General features: G+C 36.9%; 1 long non-coding RNA gene and 5 other non-coding genes across 6 annotated transcripts; 3 read left to right on the top strand and 3 right to left on the bottom strand.

The window, feature by feature from the left end:
* The first annotated feature begins 5,952 nt into the window (after nt 1-5,952).
* Nucleotides 5,953-9,222, top strand: LOC143749149 (uncharacterized). The gene is made up of 4 exons (XR_013206896.1): nt 5,953-6,067; nt 6,489-6,596; nt 6,929-6,995; nt 7,078-9,222. It is a non-coding gene; the product is annotated as an uncharacterized LOC143749149 (long non-coding RNA).
* Nucleotides 9,223-15,590: 6,368 nt separating this feature from the next.
* LOC143742049 (U4 spliceosomal RNA) lies at nt 15,591-15,731 on the top strand. The gene has a single exon (XR_013205333.1). It is a non-coding gene; the product is annotated as a U4 spliceosomal RNA (small nuclear RNA).
* Nucleotides 15,732-16,449: 718 nt separating this feature from the next.
* Nucleotides 16,450-16,531, bottom strand: trnas-gcu (transfer RNA serine (anticodon GCU)). Its single transcript has one exon. It is a non-coding gene; the product is annotated as a tRNA-Ser (tRNA).
* Nucleotides 16,532-16,950: 419 nt separating this feature from the next.
* LOC143741908 (U4 spliceosomal RNA) lies at nt 16,951-17,091 on the top strand. The gene has a single exon (XR_013205275.1). It is a non-coding gene; the product is annotated as a U4 spliceosomal RNA (small nuclear RNA).
* A 3,224-nt stretch (nt 17,092-20,315) lies between these two features.
* trnas-gcu (transfer RNA serine (anticodon GCU)) lies at nt 20,316-20,397 on the bottom strand. Its single transcript has one exon. It is a non-coding gene; the product is annotated as a tRNA-Ser (tRNA).
* Nucleotides 20,398-20,955: 558 nt separating this feature from the next.
* trnas-gcu (transfer RNA serine (anticodon GCU)) lies at nt 20,956-21,037 on the bottom strand. The gene has a single exon. It is a non-coding gene; the product is annotated as a tRNA-Ser (tRNA).
* Nucleotides 21,038-21,175: the final 138 nt, after the last annotated feature.

Raw genomic sequence — 21,175 nt, 5'->3', positions numbered from 1 at the left:
AAACCCACATTATTACCAGAAATGTGCCACTATCACATTTTCAAACACCTTCTCAGTGGGCATTTAAAGTTACATGTTAGATGGTCCTGCTGACCACAATTAAAACACTCTCAGTCGGCTCCAACTTACTGCACACTCTTGAAGCAGTGTGTCCCATTCAGGAATGCAAACATAGCTGATAAGCAGTTCTCTGTATTCTTTTACAGTCCACCAGTGGCGGATTCAATCCCAATAGCCGAATCATAATCTTTATCATTATTTTTCATAAGCTGCATCGAAATGCTCAAAATATTCTAAGTTGTTTTCACAAAGTTTTCGTTTAACTTTAGTCATACTTGTCCAGGGAAATTATCCCCGACCCATAATTTCATTTATAAAACAGACAATATCTTTTGCTTCAATTACTTAATATCAACAAATATCCAACATTATACATTATTGATTTTCAGAATTTTTGGTCAAAGTTGTCTTTACATTTTATTAATTTGGTATTATCATCAACAACCCTAATTACAGAACAAGTATATATCTAACATCCGGAAACCGGGCTGAATAAGCAAACCCTGTTGCTGTACCTCCAGCATAGCTGGACCCTAGGTTCAAAACACAATGGTTGTCAAACTTAAAATTAAACCTAATTTCAATCATTATTTTACCATTAAAAATATAGCCTTGTTCGCCATTCTGCTTAAAACATTATTCGTATCATGTTAATCCCTGTCAATCATACAATGCCTTATTTTATTCTAAAACTGACTTTTCATATCATTTAAACAATAAATTTGACTTCCATAAATTCTGTCAGACATTTTATTTTCATCACATATAGTTTTCTACTATATTCCTTCCATCTTTCCCTACATGCCAGTTCCTTCTGTCTCCTCTCCTTTCTTTTCCCTACATGCCAGTTCCTTCATTATCTAACCAGTACATGATTGTTTGCTAACAATCCCCACACACATATCTCACACACCAACCTTTTTGTTTTTCACTTCCCTCTTCCATCAAGTCTCTCACTTACAGTTCGCTCTATTTCACACAGACAGCCTTATTGCTGCTTGCTACTTCAATCCTTATCATGTAAATTTAAGTTCTCAGACATCTAATGTCATGCATCCATTTACTGGATGAAGAAGTAAAAGCTTATTTCTCCTGGCAGTTCGACTTTTTTATCTGTCTATTCACACATGTTTAATGCAGCCATAACAACCTTTTTGTTTCTCACTGCCCTGTTCAACTGATTCTCGCACTACTTTTAGTCTAGTTGTGCTCAGTGTTCCATCCCTGGGGAAATCATGGTATTTTCTCAGTTTTTTCAATATCTAAAACATAAATTTTCCCCCATTTTTCTCATTTGATAGAAAAACCGGTGTATCAAATTTGCATGCTTACCTGGAGACTTCCCCATATTGGCTGCTTCTCTGTTCTCTGTGGATTTCTCTTCAACGCGCGTTTTCCTGATCTGTTAGACGTCCCCAACAGACACGATTTTTCCTTTTAACCCAAATCGGTCGGGTTGCACTATTAGTGCCCTCCTAATTAAGGTTTACCAAAAACTGTTCTTGGTCCCCCTAATTAGCCTCAGTACCTAAAAACAATTTGCTCCGTCGTGGAACAACTAATTTTCAGGTTACCTATCTGTTTGAAATCTCTTGATCTGTTACAGACCTCAATTAATCTCAGATAATTTTCTCTCGTATCTGTTTGAAACCTCTTGATCTATATATAGATCTCAATTAATCTCAGATTACGTACCACAGAAACAGCCCTCAGCCAATATGGTTCACTCACATTTCATACCCGAAACAAAATACTTTTCCCCAAAAGAAAATATTTTAGACGTCTCTTACCAGAGATATGTTGGCTGCCACGGGTTCGCTTTCTTTTGATTCCAGTGGAGCCCCTCCCGGACCCGATAGCGGTCGGCCCCTCTCTCTCAAGCTTACGAGGTAGAGCTGGAACTGCTCAGTCCAGGTGGCCAAACACCGTCCGCTCTCAGGTCCAGAAGGCACTTCCAAGGAATCCCACTCTGACACCAAATTGTTGTGGCAAAAATTCTGTTAAACATCATCACTGCGTAAGAGACACTCAGAGTCAAATTAATAAAATGTTAAGTATTTATTTTTGCAAGAATAGGTTCAGTCTAGTACACAGAAGTTACGCTGTGCAAGAGAGTGACACACAACAGGAAGATATGAGACAGCCTTTATACTGTTTTCAAGGTTCCTCCTCACCCGCTGTACCTTTCACCCACCCAGATAAGGTCCTTACTGCTGTTCAGTTTCTACTTAAAGACACAAACTGGTACTGAAATAAACTGGCCAAAACTGACCGTCCCTAAGGTCAGAGGTCCTGTCCCATATGTTCCTGAAAAGTCACGCACAAGCACGTACACACATATACTTTTATACATTGAATAGGTTCTTTCTCTTATGATAGCTGTTTGGGATCAATGAATATTAAAATTTCTACAACAGACTGAACCTATTCTTGCAAGAATAAATACTTAGCTTTACTATACTATTAATTTGACTCTGAGTGTCTCTTATGCAGTGATGATGTTTAACAGAATTTTTGCCACAACAGTACATATTAGCACCTAAAATCAGAGGTGGGTAATTCAGGGGTCAAAGAGTAAAAGTCCTGCCATATGTTAATTCCACCCATGAACTCAGTCAGCTGATTTCACTAATTAGTTATGTCTCCTGTCTGAATTAGCAAATCCAGGCGATTGGAACAAAATACTGAGGAGGACTTTTACTTTCTGAAGCTGGACTTTACACCTCTGCATAGCAATGCCACATGTCAGCCAAGAGCAAAGAAATAAACCAGAACTGGACCTTATTGAAGCCAATAATAAACAACTCCACAAACAGCATTACCAGCTTCACTTATTACTAACCAGACTGACTTTATTTCTGTCAGACGTCTACAGAACTTTTATTGAGAATTAACGGGGGTTTAACTCTGTTTTCCATTTTAAGTCACCATAACAGTGATTTGTGTTTCCATTAGTTGGGCTCTTAACTCTTATTATATATTTTGTTTTTTTTTAGCTGCTGCGACAGTGTGTTTGTCAAACACATTCGGAGCAGCAAAGAAAGCTATAGTGAAATGAGATCAAGTTATGATGGTTATTTGTTGATGGTTTTATAATCATCATGAAACAGACTGATTCACTGAGGTATTTTAATCTAACAACTATGTTGTTAAATTTTTTCACATCAAATACCTTGTGTTACTACAGGATGAGATCAAGCAATATTAAAACAATAAGTTAGAAGACCTTAACGAACATGAGCACAAAAAAGTCAGTTTAAAATGACACACACAGACATCAACAATCAGCGTATGAATCTCAACAATGGTGACAATCAAAAGTACTAGTGTGCTGCAATGCATGCTGGATACCACCATAGTACAAAACTCCCAGCATGCATTGTAACATGAATAAATTATGCTGAATTGTCCTATAATTTTGTTTGATTCTAAATATTTGCTATTATTTTTTTCTGTTGTTTTTGTTGTGAATTAGTAGCTTTTCAGTGATGTTCTGAATTAATCTGTTTATCTAAATTTTTGTGATTGTCACCATTGTTGAGATTCATGTGCTGATTGTTGATATCTGTGTGTGTCAGCGTTGGCTAATTTTTTTTAATCATTTTTGGTAATATGTCTAAACTGATTGTTACATTGCTGGATATCATGCTGCAGTAATACAGGGTTTGTGATGTGAATATATTAGTGGAACAAGAAAATTGTTAGATTATAAAAATCTCAGTAAATCAGTCTACTTCATGATGATTATAAAACCATCAACAGGTAACCATCATCACCTGATCTTATTTCACTTTAGCTTCCTTTGCTGTTGCTGATGTGTTTAACAAACACACTGTCACAGCAGCTAAAAAAGACAAAATATATGAAAAGAGTTAAGAGCCCAACTAATGGAAACACTAATCACTGTTATGGTGACTTAAAATGAAACAGAGTTAAACCTCTGTTAATTCTCAATAAAACTTTTTTATTCTGTTTTATTCGTCTGAAAGAAATAAAGTCAGTCTGGTTAGTAATAAGTGAAGCTGGTAATGCTGTTTGTGGAGTTGTTTATTCTCCTCTGTTGAGATCCTCTGTCTACTTTTCTCTTCAAGTTGATTTCATCTAAGGCTGTAGCTGAAATTACTCCATATTTAATATACACATATGTTTTGGCTACGATAAGGTCCGGTTCTGGTTTATTTCTTTGCTCTTGGCTGACATGTGGCATTGCTATGCAGAGGTGTAAAGTCCAGGTTCAAAAAGTAAAAGTCCTCCTCAGTATTTTGTTCCAATCACCTGGATTTGCTAATTCACACAGGAGATAGTTAATTAGTGAAATCAGCTGACTGAGTTCATGGGTGGAATAAACATACGGCAGGACTTTTACTCTTTGACCCCTGAATTACCCACCTCTGATTTTAGGTGCTAATATGTACCATTAAGGTACCAATATGCACCCTTTAGGTACTAAAGTGTACCTTTTGAAAAGGTACAGCCCCAGTGACAGCTTTCGTACCTTTTTTTCTGAGAGTGTACTTTGCAAGCCTTTGACCGTATCGGTGAGACCTTGGATAGCTTTGACGAGCTGCGTGTTAAATCCGTCTGTTCCAGGATTGGGCAAAGTTATTGGTGGAGAGGTTTTGGGCCTTTTGGCTTGGGCTGGTGACGAGGACTTGGCGGAGCGCTTCCTGCCTGCTGGTTTGGGTTGAGGGGTTGAAACCAGAATGGCTGGAGGATCGGCTTCGGGTGGGCCAGCCGAAGTTCCCAGGATATTTGAAGCCAGGAGAATGAGATCGTTCCTTGAGAGATCATTGCTGACTGGGAAACCACTCTCTTCGAGGATACTGACAATTCTCTCAGAGGGCAGTTGGGACCACGGAGATTCTCTAGTTTGGATGCGGCTCCTCCGACGCACTGACTGAGGAGAAGGTAGGATTTAAATTTTCATCTGAATCGGAGAAGTCGAAATCTACGATCGGTTTTTGAGACATGATAAGCTGTGTGGAGGATGTGCGTAAAAGAAAACTTTGCTACGACACCTGCGGGCAACAACATGGAACGGTAGGATCAGTCTTTTATATTCGATGTCGAGCTGTGATTGGTAGCGTGGAATTATAAATTAGTGACATGCAATGAGTCTTTCTGGTAGAACTTACGCTTACGCTTTCATTTCCATTCATAGAGTACTGAAAGAATATAGTGGACACACAGCTCCGCCGTTTTCCCATAGTTTTCCACAGGCTCTTACTGTAAAAGGCTATAAAATAGCCAAGACACATGGACATGTACCATAACCCCGTGTATGGACCAAAAACTTTTGCACCCTCTCTTTTATGACCACCTCATCAAAAATGCAAAACAGTGAGTACTTTCTCTATAATTAATTTATGGTACGGTGCTGTTTATCGGTATTATGCAATGATGTTTAATTTGAAAAATTGTTTATACATAAGGAAAAGACGGTATAATTCATTAGTGTTTTAAATAGCCCAGGCTACGTATTTTTTTTTATCCACATTATGCTATTAGTATTTTTATCTGCTGTAACTGGTGATACAGATATTAAAATGTATCTACTATATTAATTTATCAAAGTATGGGTTTAAAAATATGGAGCATTGTATTATGATATTGATGTGATACAGATATTAACATGTATCTACTATATTAATTTATCATAAAGTATGATTTTAAAAATGTACAACATTGTTTATGTTCATTATGCTATGTTTTTTTTAAACCATATCACAAAAGTATCAGTTTAACATGACTGTTTACAGCAATGTTTATTTTGCATTATGCTATGTTGTATTTTTTATCTGATGTAACTAAAATCTGCAGCATCGTTTATTAAGCACTGTTGCACTCTATGTAAAATGACAGATGAACTGACAGATATTTTATGTAAACAGGCAAAATCTCTGCATCTGATGATGGCCATGTGTTTTCGCCGATCATAACTGGTTTAACTCTTGGCTCCTTTGAGATCAATATGACTTCTGCCCCAAACCAAATGTGCCGGCATATTGTAAGTGTAATACACGAGAAACTATTAATACACAAGAAACTATTAAAACAGTTTTCGCCTATGTAATGTATAAAATTATTCTTAATTAATCAGTCGTAGTTAACTATTTGGGACCAATTTTAAGGAAGGTTACATTCTGGTCTAACAGTGTCATGTAAAAATTTGCAATACAGAATTGTTTTGTGTTTTTGGTACTATTGGATCGAGTTTTGTAGAATTTATTTTATGCGGTGTCATGCTCCTGGATTATTCAGACTCAGAATTGTAACTATTACTATACCCTTTATCAGCCATTTATTTTACTGCAGACTTATCAACCTTATTTATTTACTGCAGATTTTATCAAAGGCACGAATTAACTCAATTCATGGCAGCAATAATAAAATTGACAGATGAACTGACAGATATTTTATGTAAACAGGCAAAATCTCTGCATCTGATGATGGCCATGTGTTTTCGCCGATCATAACTGGTTCAAGCTCCTTTGAGATCAATATGACTTCTGCCAAATCAAATGTGCCGGCAAATTGTAAGTGTAATACACGAGAAACTATTAATACACGAGAAACTATGTAATGTATAAAATTAATCTTAATTAAGCAGTTGTAGTTAACTATTTGGGGCCAATTTTAAGGAAGGTCGCATTCTGGTCTAACATTGGCATGTGCACATTTCCAATATAGAATTTTTTTGTGTTTTTGGTACTATTGGATCGAGTTTTGTAGAATAAGCCAAGATTAATTTATTTTATGCGGTGTCATGCTCCTGGATTATTCAGACTCAGAATTGAAGTTGAATACTACGGCCTTCATCCGCCCTTTATTTTACTGCAGACCTATCAAACTTATTTATTTACTGCAGATTTGATCAAAGCCAAATACTGCCCAAACGGGGATACTGTGAAAGAAGAGAAACAGGATAATACAAGGTTAGATTCAATCTTTATATTCTTTCCCATTTTGTCTTCATTTTCCTTTTTCCTGTTATTGTTTTAATTTTTATATTCTCAGATCATCAAAGGTTTCTGAAAGCAAACACCAGTCAGTTGGTTGAAAAAGTGAAGAACATTGATCCAATAATTGACAATCTTGATTGCTCAATGAATCAGTTACAAATGTGCGAGCGAATCCAACACACAAGATGAAGACGAGGGAACCGCTGGACTATGTGAATTGTGAAAGCATTGCCAATGACCTGGTCAACGCTTTGTTCAATCATGAAGAATCTCTCATGAAGAAACTGCAATAACAACTGTTGTAGCCTATTGTTTGGCATTATGTACTTAAAAAGTTTTTTAAAAAATAAAATGTTTTTAATAATTGATTGGTGATGGAGTTTTAATTTTTGTATTTAGAACCAAGTATATTGTACAAGTAAGAAGAAACCAAACAGGCCATATAATGTTATATTGCACATAATAAACAATGGCAAAGTTTGTATTCCTTAAAAAACAGGCAATGTTTGAGAACCCTATTATTGGTGTAATCTCTGCGAGGTCTCAACCACAAACGCAAAACTTTGTGGTGGATGATACGGGCATAGCTTTACTAAAGGAAAATATTATGGAAGTAATTTTTTAACTATATTTTATTTATTTATATTATGGTTTTCATGTTGATTTAAAGTTTTTGTTATTAACTAATACCTTTATTTTTTACATCCAGCACAAAATTTTGTTCAAAAATCGTTCTCTGACCCCAAATAATCAGATAATGGTGTGTTCACAATCTACAATTAGATATTATCCTGCTTAGTATGTGTGTAAATAGTTGTGCTTAAATTTTTGGATGTATTTTTACACGCCAACATATTTTGTCACACCGTAGTGATGCATGTTCCACACTCTTGTAAAGACTATGGTCTAACTTTAAAACATAATCTTTATACATGAATTCAAAAGACCAAATCACTAAGAAAACAGGGAATGAAAAGCACCGTTTATAATAAATACACAAAGTATTAACGCAAAAAGTAAGTGTATGTTGTTTCACACTTAAACTATTACAACAGAATCACATCTGACTATGCAGATAAAATTGTACACAAGTAAATTCTAGTGATCAACTTGCTAAAGAGTAAATACAACATGAGCCATTTAAAGCAAATACTAAAAGCCACTTGTGATCAGTTTTGTAATTGACATTTTATATAGTCAATTAGGCCGTTTACATCTTGCTTCTTTTTGTTTTTGTACAGTTTGCAAAAACTATAGTCTCCGAGTGTGGTCAAACATATAGGAATTTATGAAAAACATGAACAGATATTTCTAAATGAGATATTTCTTTTAGAACATCCTTCAGCTTCATTTTTTAATCCGTCTACACCGATACTTTGACACAAAGTTTTAGGTCTGATCCAGAAAACCGACGGGAAGCAGTAAGTTATGAAAACATGTGATAAGCAGTTTTGGCCTCATCATCAAAATGTTTTAACATAGCGCAAGTTTCAATTGTTTGATAAATTATCTAACGATTATACCTAACTATCACCAGTTTTATGAGAAACAAGTACATTGTTATTGAACCGCATGTTTAACAGTGCTAGTGTTCTTAAATTGTTTACCACGGTTTCAGTTTTAACAACACTATCGCAACACTTATCGTATTGCCGGGTGTGATTGTAATGTTTTGTATGGTGTCTTCTTTACACTTTCACCCCATGGATATCTGTTTCCTACAGTTAGCTGTAGTGAACTCTAGGTCTTCTCTTTGTTCATATACGACAGTATGCACATGATTTAATAAAATGATGGTTTAAACCACATTATTTTATTATACAATTTTTAAATAGCGCTTAAATGTATATTTTATATTTTAACCCTTTATGCAAATATAGAATAGGTCTACCGCACAAGGATCTCTGAAATATTTAATCTCTTAAGTTTGATGAGACAAACTTTAAGTTGGCTTGAGAAAGCCGGACCAGAGAGTTTGAATAAGTTTAAAGTAGTTTGAAGTTTATAGTAGTTTGAAGTTTGATAGATGGATTAGTTAGAAAGAAAGAATAGTTACAAAGAAAGAAACGATTGGTTAGAAAGATAGATAAATAATAGATATATAGAAAGATTAGTTTCAATGAAAGATAGATTAGTTAGAAAGAAAGAAAGATTAGTTAGAAAGAAAGAAAGATTAGTTAGAAAAATAGATAGAAAGAAAGATTAATTAGAAAGAAAGATTAGTTAGAAAGATAGAGATCGATTTGAAAGAAAGATCAGTAAGAAAGAAAGAAAGAAAGAAAGATAGATAGAGTAGTTAAGAAAGAAAGATTAGTTAGAAAGAAAAAAGATAGATTAGTTAGAAAGAAAGGAAGATAGATAGATTAGTTAGATAGAAAGAAAAATAGATTAGTTAGAAAGAAAGAAAGTATTAGTTAGAAATAAAGAAATGATTAGTTAGAAAGAAAGAAAGACAGATTAGTTAGAAAGAAAAAAGATAGATTAGTTAGAGAGAAAGATAGATAGATTAGTTAGAAAGAAAGAACGATGGATTAGTTAGAAAGATAGATAGATTAGTTAAAAAGAAAAAAGATAGATTAGTTAGAAAGAAAAAAGATAGATTAGTTAGAAAGAAAAAAGATAGATTAGTTAGAAAGAAAGAAAGAAAGATTAATTCGAAAGAAAGAAAGTATTAGTTAGAAATAAAGAAATGATTAGTTAGAAAGAAAGAAAGACAGATTAGTTAGAAAGAAAAAAGATAGATTAGTTAGAGAGAAAGATAGATAGATTAGTTAGAAAGAAAGAACGATGGATTAGTTAGAAAGAAAGGAAGATAGATAGATTAGTTAGATAGAAAGAAAAATAGATTAGTTAGAAAGAAAGAAAGTATTAGTTAGAAATAAAGAAATGATTAGTTAGAAAGAAAGAAAGACAGATTAGTTAGAAAGAAAAAAGATAGATTAGTTAGAGAGAAAGATAGATAGATTAGTTAGAAAGAAAGAACGATGGATTAGTTAGAAAGATAGATAGATTAGTTAAAAAGAAAAAAGATAGATTAGTTAGAAAGAAAAAAGATAGATTAGTTAGAAAGAAAAAAGATAGATTAGTTAGAAAGAAAGAAAGAAAGATTAATTCGAAAGAAAGATAGATTAGTAAGAAAGAAAGATAGATAGATTTGTTAGAATGAAAGAAAGACAGATTAGTTAGAAAGAAAAAAGATAGATTAGTTAGAAAGAAAGAAAGATTAGTTAGAAAGAAAGAAAGATAGATTTTTAGAATGAAAGAAAGATAGATTAGTGAGAAAGAAAGAAAGAAAGACAGATTAGTTAGAAAAAAGAGATTAGTTAGAAAGAAAGAAAGAAAGAGATTAGTTAGAAAGAAAAAAGATAGATTAGTTAGAAAGAAAGATAGATAGATTAGTTAGAAAGAAAGAAAGATAGATTAGTTAGAAAGAAAGATAGATAGATAGATTAGTTAGAAAGAAAGAACGATAGATTAGTTAGAAAGAAAGAATGATAGATTAGTTAGAAAGAAAGAACGATAGATTAGTTAGAAAGAAAGAACGATAGATTAGTTAGAAAGAAAGATAGATAGACTAGTTAGAAAGAAAGATAGATAGATTAGTTAGAAAGAAAGATTGATAGATTAGTTAGAAAGAAAGATAGATAGATTATTTAGAAAGATAGATTAGAAAGAAAGAAAGATTAGTTAGAAAGAAAGAAAGATAGATTTGTTAGAAAGAAAGAAAGAAAGATTAGTTAGAAAGAAAGAAAGATAGATTAGTTAGAAAGAAAGAAAGATATATTAGTTAGAAAGAAAGATAGATTAGTTAGAAAGAAAGAAAGATTAGTTAGAAACAAAGAAAGATAGATAGATTAGTTAGAAAGAAAGAAAGATTAGTTAGAAAGAAATGATTAGTTAGAAAGAAAGATTGATTTGTTAGAAAAAAATAAAGATTTGTTAGGAAGAAAGAAAGATTAGTTAGAAAGAAAGAAAGATAGATAGATTAGTTAGAAAGAAAGAAACATAGATTAGTTAGAAAGATAGATTAGTTAGAAAGAAAGACAGATTAGTTAGAAAGAAAGAAAGATAGATTAGTTAGAAAGAAAGAAAGATATATTAGAAAGAAAGAAAGATAGATTAGTTAGAAAGATAGATTAGTTAGAAAGAAAGAAAGATAGATTAGTTAGAAGGAAAGATAGATAGATAGATTAGTTAGAAAGAAAGAACGATAGATTAGTTAGAAAGAAAGAATGATAGATTAGTTAGAAAGAAAGAACGATAGATTAGTTAGAAAGAAAGAACGATAGATTAGTTAGAAAGAAAGATAGATAGACTAGTTAGAAAGAAAGATAGATAGATTAGTTAGAAAGAAAGATTGATAGATTAGTTAGAAAGAAAGATAGATAGATTATTTAGAAAGATAGATTAGAAAGAAAGAAAGATTAGTTAGAAAGAAAGAAAGATAGATTTGTTAGAAAGAAAGAAAGAAAGAAAGATTAGTTAGAAAGAAAGAAAGATAGATAGATTAGTTAGAAAGAAAGATAGATTAGTTAGAAAGAAAGAAAGATAGATTAGTTAGAAAGAAAGAAAGATATATTAGTTAGAAAGAAAGATAGATTAGTTAGAAAGAAAGAAAGATTAGTTAGAAACAAAGAAAGATAGATAGATTAGTTAGAAAGAAAGAAAGATTAGTTAGAAAGAAATGATTAGTTAGAAAGAAAGATTGATTTGTTAGAAAAAAATAAAGATTTGTTAGGAAGAAAGAAAGAAAGATTAGTTAGAAAGAAAGAAAGATAGATAGATTAGTTAGAAAGAAAGAAACATAGATTAGTTAGAAAGATAGATTAGTTAGAAAGAAAGACAGATTAGTTAGAAAGAAAGAAAGATAGATTGGATGCATATAGGCATTTGGCAATCCACACCTGATCTGCTTCCTGGACTACTCTCCGAAACTGCTCAGGAAGAAAACATTTCCAATTGTTTGAAGTTGGTTTTGGTTTTGAAGTTGGTAAAGTTGCAGTGTGGTGTGGCATGGCAGAGCTACTTAACGGAGGGAGCAGAGATGGCGTTGTCTGTGATGGTAGCACTTTTGTGGTGGTAGTGCTTTTGTAGTGCTTTGGTTGTGGCTTTTGCGGTGATGGCATTATGAATGCTGCATAGTGAACCAGTTGGATATGGTTCAAAAGACCAACAGTACCCTGCACCTTGGCCCCACAGGTGTCACACATCTCCTCCGTGTGGTGGTCAGACAGGTGCTCTGAAAATTTCTCTGCCTCCACAGGCTGGTTGCACTTGTAGCACTGCACTCCCTGTCCTGCCACTGATGCTCCTGTGTCTGTGTCTCCTCTCCTTGCTTCTGTGTCTCCTCTCCCAGCCTCTGTGTCTCCTCTCCCTGTCTCTGTGTCTCCTCTCCCTGTCTCTGTGTTATCTCGGACTCTCCCTGCCTTTGTGTCTCCTCTCCCTGCCTCTTTGTTGTCTCGGACTCTCCCTGCCTGAGTGTCTCCTCTCCCTGCCTCCGTGTAGTCTCGGACTCTCCGTGCTTCCGTTTCTCCTCTCCCTGCCTCCGTGTTTCCTCTCCCTGCCTCCGTGTCGTCTCGGACTCTCCCTGCCTCCGTGTCGTCTCGGACTCTCCATGCCTCAGTGTCGTCTCGGACTCTCCCTGCCGCTGTGTCGTCTCGGACTCTCCCTGCCTCTGTGTCTCCTCTACATGTCTCCATGCCTCCTCTCCCTAACTCCGTGCTGACTCGCCCTGCTTCCGTCTCAACTCCTCCTGCCTCACTGGACCCAGCACCTGATGACATAACTGCTAAGTTATGCTTAGTAAAAAATAGTCAATTTCACCTACCTTGTGGAACCCACAAGAGCACCGAAGGCTTCTCCCAAACAGATCCTTAGCAGAATGGCTCTGCAGGGGGCAAGCATCAATTTTCTCCAATGCCTTTTTCCATTTCTTGGCCCCTGGCCGTTTGCCAGTTGAAAAGTGGTATTGGCCCTGGGCATATTTTAAGCAGATGTCCCTCCAGTAACTATCTGGCTTTCCTGTCTTAGTCATCTGCAAACATTAAATATAAAACAGGTTAATGTCAAGCTAGGCTATGTGTGTAGACAGACAGACAAACAAACAGAGGAAATTATACATGTCAAATACGTACATACATACATACATACATATATACATTCATGCATACATAACATACATACATGTAAAAAAAAATTCATTTTTAAAATTTTCAAAAAATTCATTGATATAAAAAAAAAATAAAACTGGCAAAAAATTCCAATTTTAGGACTTTATATACTTATTAGAGTGTTGTGTATGTAATGCAATTACATGTACACATTTCAAGAATGTAATTAACCATTTTTTTTTTTTTGGTGAATCAGATATTTTTCCCCATGAAAATGTCATTCCTGGGTAACGTAATGAATTTTTAAATTAATTACATTGCTACCATCGTTGGCATATACAAATGTACTGATATCCATAATTGGAGCTCAACAAACAATTAGTGCTTGGAAAACTACATTTTAATAATAATTAATATAATCAATTTGGGATTTCATATAGACATGGGCTCATTTTTGGCTGCTGATAACTCAAAATTCAGAACCAAATAAAAAAAAAAGCTGGGAAATGTTTAAAAATGTTTTCCAATAAAGTAAATAAGACTTGTTTTATCCTTAACTCAACAAAAAAAAAAAGAATTGTGTAATCTAACACACAAATACGGGTTAAATTATTTTCCTGTGTCATTGTTAGCTGGAATGACATACTGTTAGACGGAAGGACATTCTGCAATATTTTTCAGGATTACCATGAAAACCAGCCTCGGTATCATTTTTCTTTCCAACAGTTAAACTTGAAACAAAGTAAGAAATACTAAAAATTTTTTTAAATCGTTAAAAACGTGTCAATCAGCATTTTTTATGTAAATTGATTAATTCAGCCAACACTTAAATGCAACAGCATTTCATACATTTTGTGATAAAACATTACCATATTTTATAAATACAGCTATAAATGCTTTATTCTTGATTTAAAAGCATTTCTATAATGTTTAATACTTGTATTTTCATACTTTATTACCTTGTTATTTATCAATTTATCATTTCTAAATTAAGTATTGCATTATTTACAAACCAATTATGTAGGAACTGTCAGTGGTTCACTTAGAAAGTGTATGTAAATGATTAATAAACTATTAAAATGTACATTCATACATATGATTATTTAGACATATAGTAATAGTTACTTAGTGTGTTAGTAAATGCTTTATTTACATGTATTTCTACTGTAATTTAGGGTTAATTCAAGTTGTTATAAAGCATTTAGTAGTGGTCAGTTAACTATTTTGTAAGCTCATCTAAAGTGAGGACTAGTTATGCCTCGTAAAGCATATAAAGGAGATTTAAAGACTCAGTTATCTTCTAAACAGAAAAAGGAAACAAACACAACACAGTGATTCAGAACGTAGAAATATGACATAGAACTGAGCCTTTAAATCTCCTTTATATGCTTTACGAGGCATAACTAATAAACAAATAAATTAGTTATTATTGGTCTTCTGATTCTGTCATACCACCAATATCCGCACCATAGCCACCACACAGTGCTAGTATGTAGCCTAGCTGCTACAGCGAATATTGAACAGCAACGCTATTTGTCCTCACAACACCGCTGGCTCTGGACAGGAAATGTATGACTTTAGACGCTAACTGCTATAAATATTAGCATGATACAACCCAAATTTCCAAACCTTTTTCTCGTGTTTTGTGTTGATGTGTTTGTGTTGATTTTGTGTTTGTGTTGTAGAAAAAATGGCCGTCACTCTAAAGCGATAACCGCGCCTCCTCTCGCGTAACGTGACCTATACTGTTTGGACCAGTGTTCGGACCTCGTTTGAAATTCTTTGATCTCGTTAGGAATGAGTTCGGACCTGGTTAGGAGCTGGTTCAGACCTCGTTCTACTGTTAGGAACTCGGAGGCAGTCCAGAAACTGGAGGGTACGGCCACCTCGTCACTCGCCTGCACAACTGCCCGAAGCTGGGCTGTGGTGTGTTTCTACAGCTATTTTAATGATGATGTCGTTAAAGTCGGCAGCAATGTACTTTGAACTGCTTTTCCATGCGCACTTGGCTCTCTCGAAACACTAAAGACAACAAAAGACGAGGATTGGATTCGAACCCAAGCGTGCAGAGGACAATGGATAAGTAGTCAATCGCCTTAACCACGCAGCCACTCACCTGCACGTGGAGTTTTTCTGCATCTATCTTTAGTATGATGAGGTTGTAGTTGGAAGCAAAGAGATTTGCCAGGCACACTTGGCTTACTTATGGTTATAACTCTGCCCCTTTGTTACCAGGATACCCATAAGTATCTCCCATCAAAAATACCGCACATTTTGTTCTTTGAGCTAAGAGAGAACAATTAATAATCCTCTATGTGCATTTCACTCACCTGTTTCATAGACACACCATGCAGCCGGCCGTTCCAAAAGGCTGATTACATGGCAGTTTAAAACGTGATACCACCCTGTCGTTCCATGTCCAGATAAAAGCACAAGAGACGTCGCTACCTTGTTTGGCATTCTTTTGCAGAGGCAATATCATAGTCTATGAAGCTCATCCGAGACGTGATCTTTGCTGGTTCAAAACTTTACCCAATACCCCGCTGAGATGACTTTAAATACAGTCAGCCTTGGCAATTTTTGACAGTCTCTTAAGAGGCTTCATGACTAGTTGTAAAAGGGAATTGTACTTTTACTTTTTTACATTCTGTTTTCGCTGTGGTGTCGAAAGCATAAGCTTGAAGGTGGCTGGTTTAGCCAGGATTTGGACCTTCCTTGAACGTGTTTTTGTATTTAAAATGATTATATCCATTAATCAGAGGGCTTATTGTATTGATCCGGATCTCAACAACATTTTCAGAAATGAACATGAGCTTTTTATACAGCTATAATTAAAAGCTTGCTATGAGCTGCACCCCTGCGGTTGACCTGTCCTCTAGGCTCCCTGTGAAACTAAACACCAAGGATGGGACTCAAACCCATGCGCACAGAGCACAAAGGATTAGCAGTCCATCACCTTAACCACGCAGCAACTGGAGTTTTCTACATCTATCTTTAGTATGATGACGTTGTAGTTGGAAGCCGGCAGCAATGTACTTTGAACGGCTGTTCCGTGCGCACTTGGCTCTCTCGAAACACTAAAGACAACAAACGACAAGGATGGGATTCGAACCCACGCATGCAGAGCACAAAGGATTAGCAGTCCATCGCCTTAACCACTCGGCCACCTCATCACTCGCCTGCACATTTGCCCGAAGCTGGGCTGTGGTGTGTTTCTGCAGCTATTTTAAGGATGATGTCGTTAAAGTCGGCAGCAATGTTATTTGAACGGCTTTTCCATGCGCACTTGGCTCTCTCGAAACACTAAAGACATCAAACGACGAGGATGGGATTCGAACCCAAGCGTGCAGAGCACAATGGATTAGCAGTCCATCGCCTTAACCACTCGGCCACCTCGTCACTACGCCTGCACATCTGCCCGAAGCTGGGCTGTGGTGTGTATCTGCAGCTATTTTAAGGATGATGTCGTTAAAGTCGGCAGCAATATACTTTGAACGGCTTTTCCATGCGCACTTGGCTCTCTCGAAACACTAAAGACAACAAACGAAGACGATGGGATTCGAACACACGAATAAAGAGCACAATGGATTAGCAGGCCATCGCCTTAACCATTCGGCCACCTCGTCACTCACCGGCATGCCTTTAGGAGGATGGTTCGGAAACTCACAACTGTGTTGATAGAGGGAAATATGCTTATGCAGACACACCATGCAGCCGGCCGTTCCCAAAGGCTGATTACATGGCAGTTTAAAACGTGATACCACCCTGTCGTTCCATGTCCAGATAAAAGCACAGGAGACGTCGCTACCTTGTCTGGCATTCTCTCGCAGAGGCAATATCATAGTCTATGAGGCTCATCCGAGACGTGATTTTTGCTGGTTGAAAACTTTACCCAATACCCCGCTGGGATGACTTGAAATACAGTCAGCCTTGTCAATTTTTGACAGTCTCTTAAGAGGCTTTGTGACTACTTTGAAAGGGAATTGTACTTTTGCTTGTTTTACATTCTGTTTTCGCTGTGGTGTCGAAAGCATAAGCTTGAAGGTGGCTGGTTTAGCCAGGATTTGGACCTCCCTTGAACGTGTTTTTGTATTTAAAATGATTATATCCATTAACCAGGGGGCTTATTGTATTGAACCGGATCTCAACAACGTTTTCAGAAATGAACATGAGCTTTATATACAGCTATAATTAAAAGCTTGCCATGAGCTGCACCCCTGCGGTTGACCTGTCCTCTAGTGAAACTAAACACCAAGGATGGGACTAGAACCCATGCGCACAGAGCACAAAGGATTAGCATCGCCTCAACCACGCAGCAACTCGCCTGCACGTAAAGTTTTTCTGCATCTATCTTTAGTATGATGACGTTGTAGTTGGAAGCAAAAAGCATTGCCAGACACACTTGGCTTTCTTGAACACTAAAGACATCAAACGACAAGGATGGGATTCGAACCCACGCTTGCAGAGCACAATGGATCAGGAGTCCATCGCCTTAAGCACGCAGCCATTCACCTACACGTGGAGTATTTCTGCATCTATCTTTAGTATGATGAGGTTGTGGTTGGAAGCAAAGAGCTTTGGCAGGCACACTTGGCTTTCTTGAACACTAAAGACATCAAACGACATGGATGTGATTCGAACAAACGCGTGCAGAGCACAATGGATTAGCAGTCTGTAAAGACTCTGGGGCGGATCTAATCCGTGGGGAATTTGCATATCATAATTAATAATTATTCATACATGTTTGGATTAGATCAGTCTTACATGTTAATAAAACTCCCGATAAGGGATGATATGTCATTTTACCTGCATGCATGTCTGTGTATCCTTGCACTTAACCACAAGTTGATTGCAATTAACTACACGGACCACGTCTTACAAAACAGGCTAAATTAATCAGCTCCATTGTCAGACTAATATTTGTGGGAATCCACAATATCATCTTACTTTATAGGATTTCAGGAAAAGCAATTCTGTGGCCACAAGAATTGGGTTTACTGCCCTATAAACACATACTCTTTAAAGTATCTTTAATTTGTAAGCTTGTTGCTATAAGATCTTTTGACACTTAAGGGACTTGAAAATGAGAAAAAAGGCAGTACATCAATCGAATGAATATACTGAATTTAATAAGGCAGAACTACTTATGTATTTACTACGGTTACATGGGATATATGTATTTACAAACATAATAAACAACAAAACACGATAAGGCATCGATGAACGAGAAATGCATAGAGTGTGGACAATGGAAACACGTGTGAGAGGGGAAGAGGGAGAGAGGGAGAGAGAGAGAGAGAGAGAGCATTGGCAACATTCACCCTGACAGTCCCCTGTCTGTAACAACACGAAAACATCATCTTAATGCTTCTTAGAAGCTCTATAAAGAGATATACTTAAGTTTCTGGGTCTCTCTGTGTCGCGGCATTCCTGCGCGTGCGTGAGCGGAGTCCTTTAGGAAGCGTCACTGGGTGCTGCTTGGCGCGCGTGTTGAACGGAGTTTCCAAGTCTTTGGGGTAACATTACCAAAGGAAAATAGTTCGGCTAAGTTCGTTTCACTTTGTGGAAGTGAACAGAGTCGACTACGGAAAACAAAACTTTGACTAACAAAGAAAAGAAATAAAGATCTCTACGGGGAAATCACGCGGAGTTAATGTCACATCTTTGCATGGCTGGTGAAGAAGCCTGTGTGCGTCTCTCGCCACGTGGTCACGTGCGCGTGTTTCTCCTTCAAAACGAGCGCGCGCTCGTTTAAAGGTCCCTTGTAGATGGATTTGCTGAAGAGATATGTCACGCGGTGTTCTTTTCACTCGTCGATTGGAATTAAACACGGAGACTTATCTAAGACTGAAAAACACAAACTAAACTAGAAACAAATAAAAGAAAGGCGAAGAGCTCGCCCGGAGGCGAGACGTTACATTATGACACGAGGACAAGAGAAGTAAGAGCGATAAACTGGTATTCAGTCCTTCTGAAGACCTGACGTTTCCGCCTTCTTTGGTGGAGGGTCCAATCAGGAGCTGTCCCTTTGGAGGGAGATTTTATGACCCTTTGTGTTATAACCAGGCATTTAAATCTCTAGTTTCATTGGGTGTTTAAGAGAAGAATCTTCACAATTCTTATAATACTAATGTGTCACAAAGTTTATCAAAATGTAATGTCAATTAACAAATGGGGAATAAAGATTGGAGTTTATCGAGACCAAACTTGCCACAAATGGATTTGGTTAAACATTAGTTGGCAAAGTTTAAAACATTATCGCATTAGAGTTGTCGAGAAACATAGACCAAACCACAAAAAGGCAACTCATGAAATAGGGAACTTAGATACATTGTTCATACAATTCTCAAGTAGATATATAATAGCATATATATATATATATATATATATATATATATATGAATACAGGATTCATTTCTCCTCCTTGGTAAGAATTCAGAGAGAGCCGCAGTTCTGTGAACATTCCTTTGGGTCGTAAACGCTGTTATCTAAGAACACCAGTGATGTTAGTTTTGGTCTCTTTTCACTCCAAAGATGGAAAACATAGTAAACTATATTTTACTGGATATTACTGTACGTATTCTGATTGATCACACCGAAAGCATTCTGGAGGTGTCCAGAACTATGTGTACAAGTTATGGGAATAGACAGTTATATTTAAAATGCATAATGAAGGTATTTATAATTCACTTTAAGCTACGATAAAATCATAGTCATTCCAATGTGACATGGGCAAATGGACACACATAAAAACACATTGAATATATCTGGTTAAATGTCTTTTAAAGAAAAGAAGTTTCTTTTCGCTTTGGAATCCACTTCCTTTGGGACATTCCGATCAGTCATAAAATGTCTTGTAATCGGACACCACGCTCTGTCCTGAGTGTGGTCTTCACTGGTGGGGGAATGTGTGTGTTTGGGTGTTTGGGATTACATTCAGAGATTTTTGGTCTTTAGCAGGATGTATTTAGTTATTCAGATTCACCCACTTAGCCCAGTCCTTACAAGTCCATCGCCTTAACCACTCGGCCACCTCGTCACTCACCTGCTCATCTGGCCGAAGCTGGGCTGTGGTGTGTTTCTGCAGCTATTTTAAGGATGATTTCGTTAAAGTCGGCAGCAATGTCATTTGAACGGCTTTTCCATGCGCACTTGGCTCTCTCGAAACACTAAAGACATCAAACGACGAGGATGGGATTCGAACCCACGCGTGCAGAGCACAATGGATTAGCAGTCCATCGCCTTAACCACTCGGCCACCTCGTCACTACGCCTACACATCTGCCCGAAGCTGGGGTGTGGTGTGTTTCTGCAGCTATTTTAAGGATGATGTCGTTAAAGTCGCCAGCAATGTCATTTGAACGTTTTTTCCATGCGCACTTGGCTCTCTCGAAACACTAAAGACATCAAACGACGAGGATGGGATTAGATCCCACGCGTGCAGAGCACAATGGATTAGCAGTCCATCACCTTAACTACTCGGCCACCTCGTCACTCGCCTGCACACTGCCTGAAGCTGGGCTGTGGTGTGTTTCTGCAGCTATTTTAATGGTGATGTCGTTAAAGTCGGCAGCAATGTACTTTGAACGGCTTTTCCATGCGCACTTGGCTCTCTCGAAACACTAAAGACAACAAACGTCGAGGATGGGATCCGAACCCATGCGCGCAGAGCACAATAGATTAGGAGTCCATCGCCTTAACCACGCAGCCACTCGCCTGCACGTGGAGATTTTCTGCATCTATATTTAGTATGATGAGGTTGTGGTTGGAAGCAAAGAGCTTTGCCAGGCACACTTGGCTTTCTTGAACACTAAAGACATCAAACAACGAGGATGGGATTCGAACCCACGCGTGCAGAGCACAATGGATTAGCAGTCCATCGCCTTAACCACTCGGCCACCTCGTCACTCGCCTGCACAACAGCCCGAAGCTGGGCTGTGTTGTGTTTCTGCAGCTATTTTAATGGTGATGTCGTTAAAGTCGGCAGCAATGTACTTTGAACGCTTTTCCATGCGCACTTGGCTCTCTCGAAACACTAAAGACA

Source organism: Siphateles boraxobius, unplaced genomic scaffold (genome assembly GCF_051911475.1).
Source record: "Siphateles boraxobius isolate OS27281-9 unplaced genomic scaffold, OSU_SipBor_1 1, whole genome shotgun sequence".
NCBI classification, from domain to species: Eukaryota; Metazoa; Chordata; class Actinopteri; order Cypriniformes; family Leuciscidae; genus Siphateles; species Siphateles boraxobius.
The sequence above is the reverse complement of the archived record's forward strand: the minus strand, read 5'-3'. Positions and strand labels throughout refer to the sequence as shown.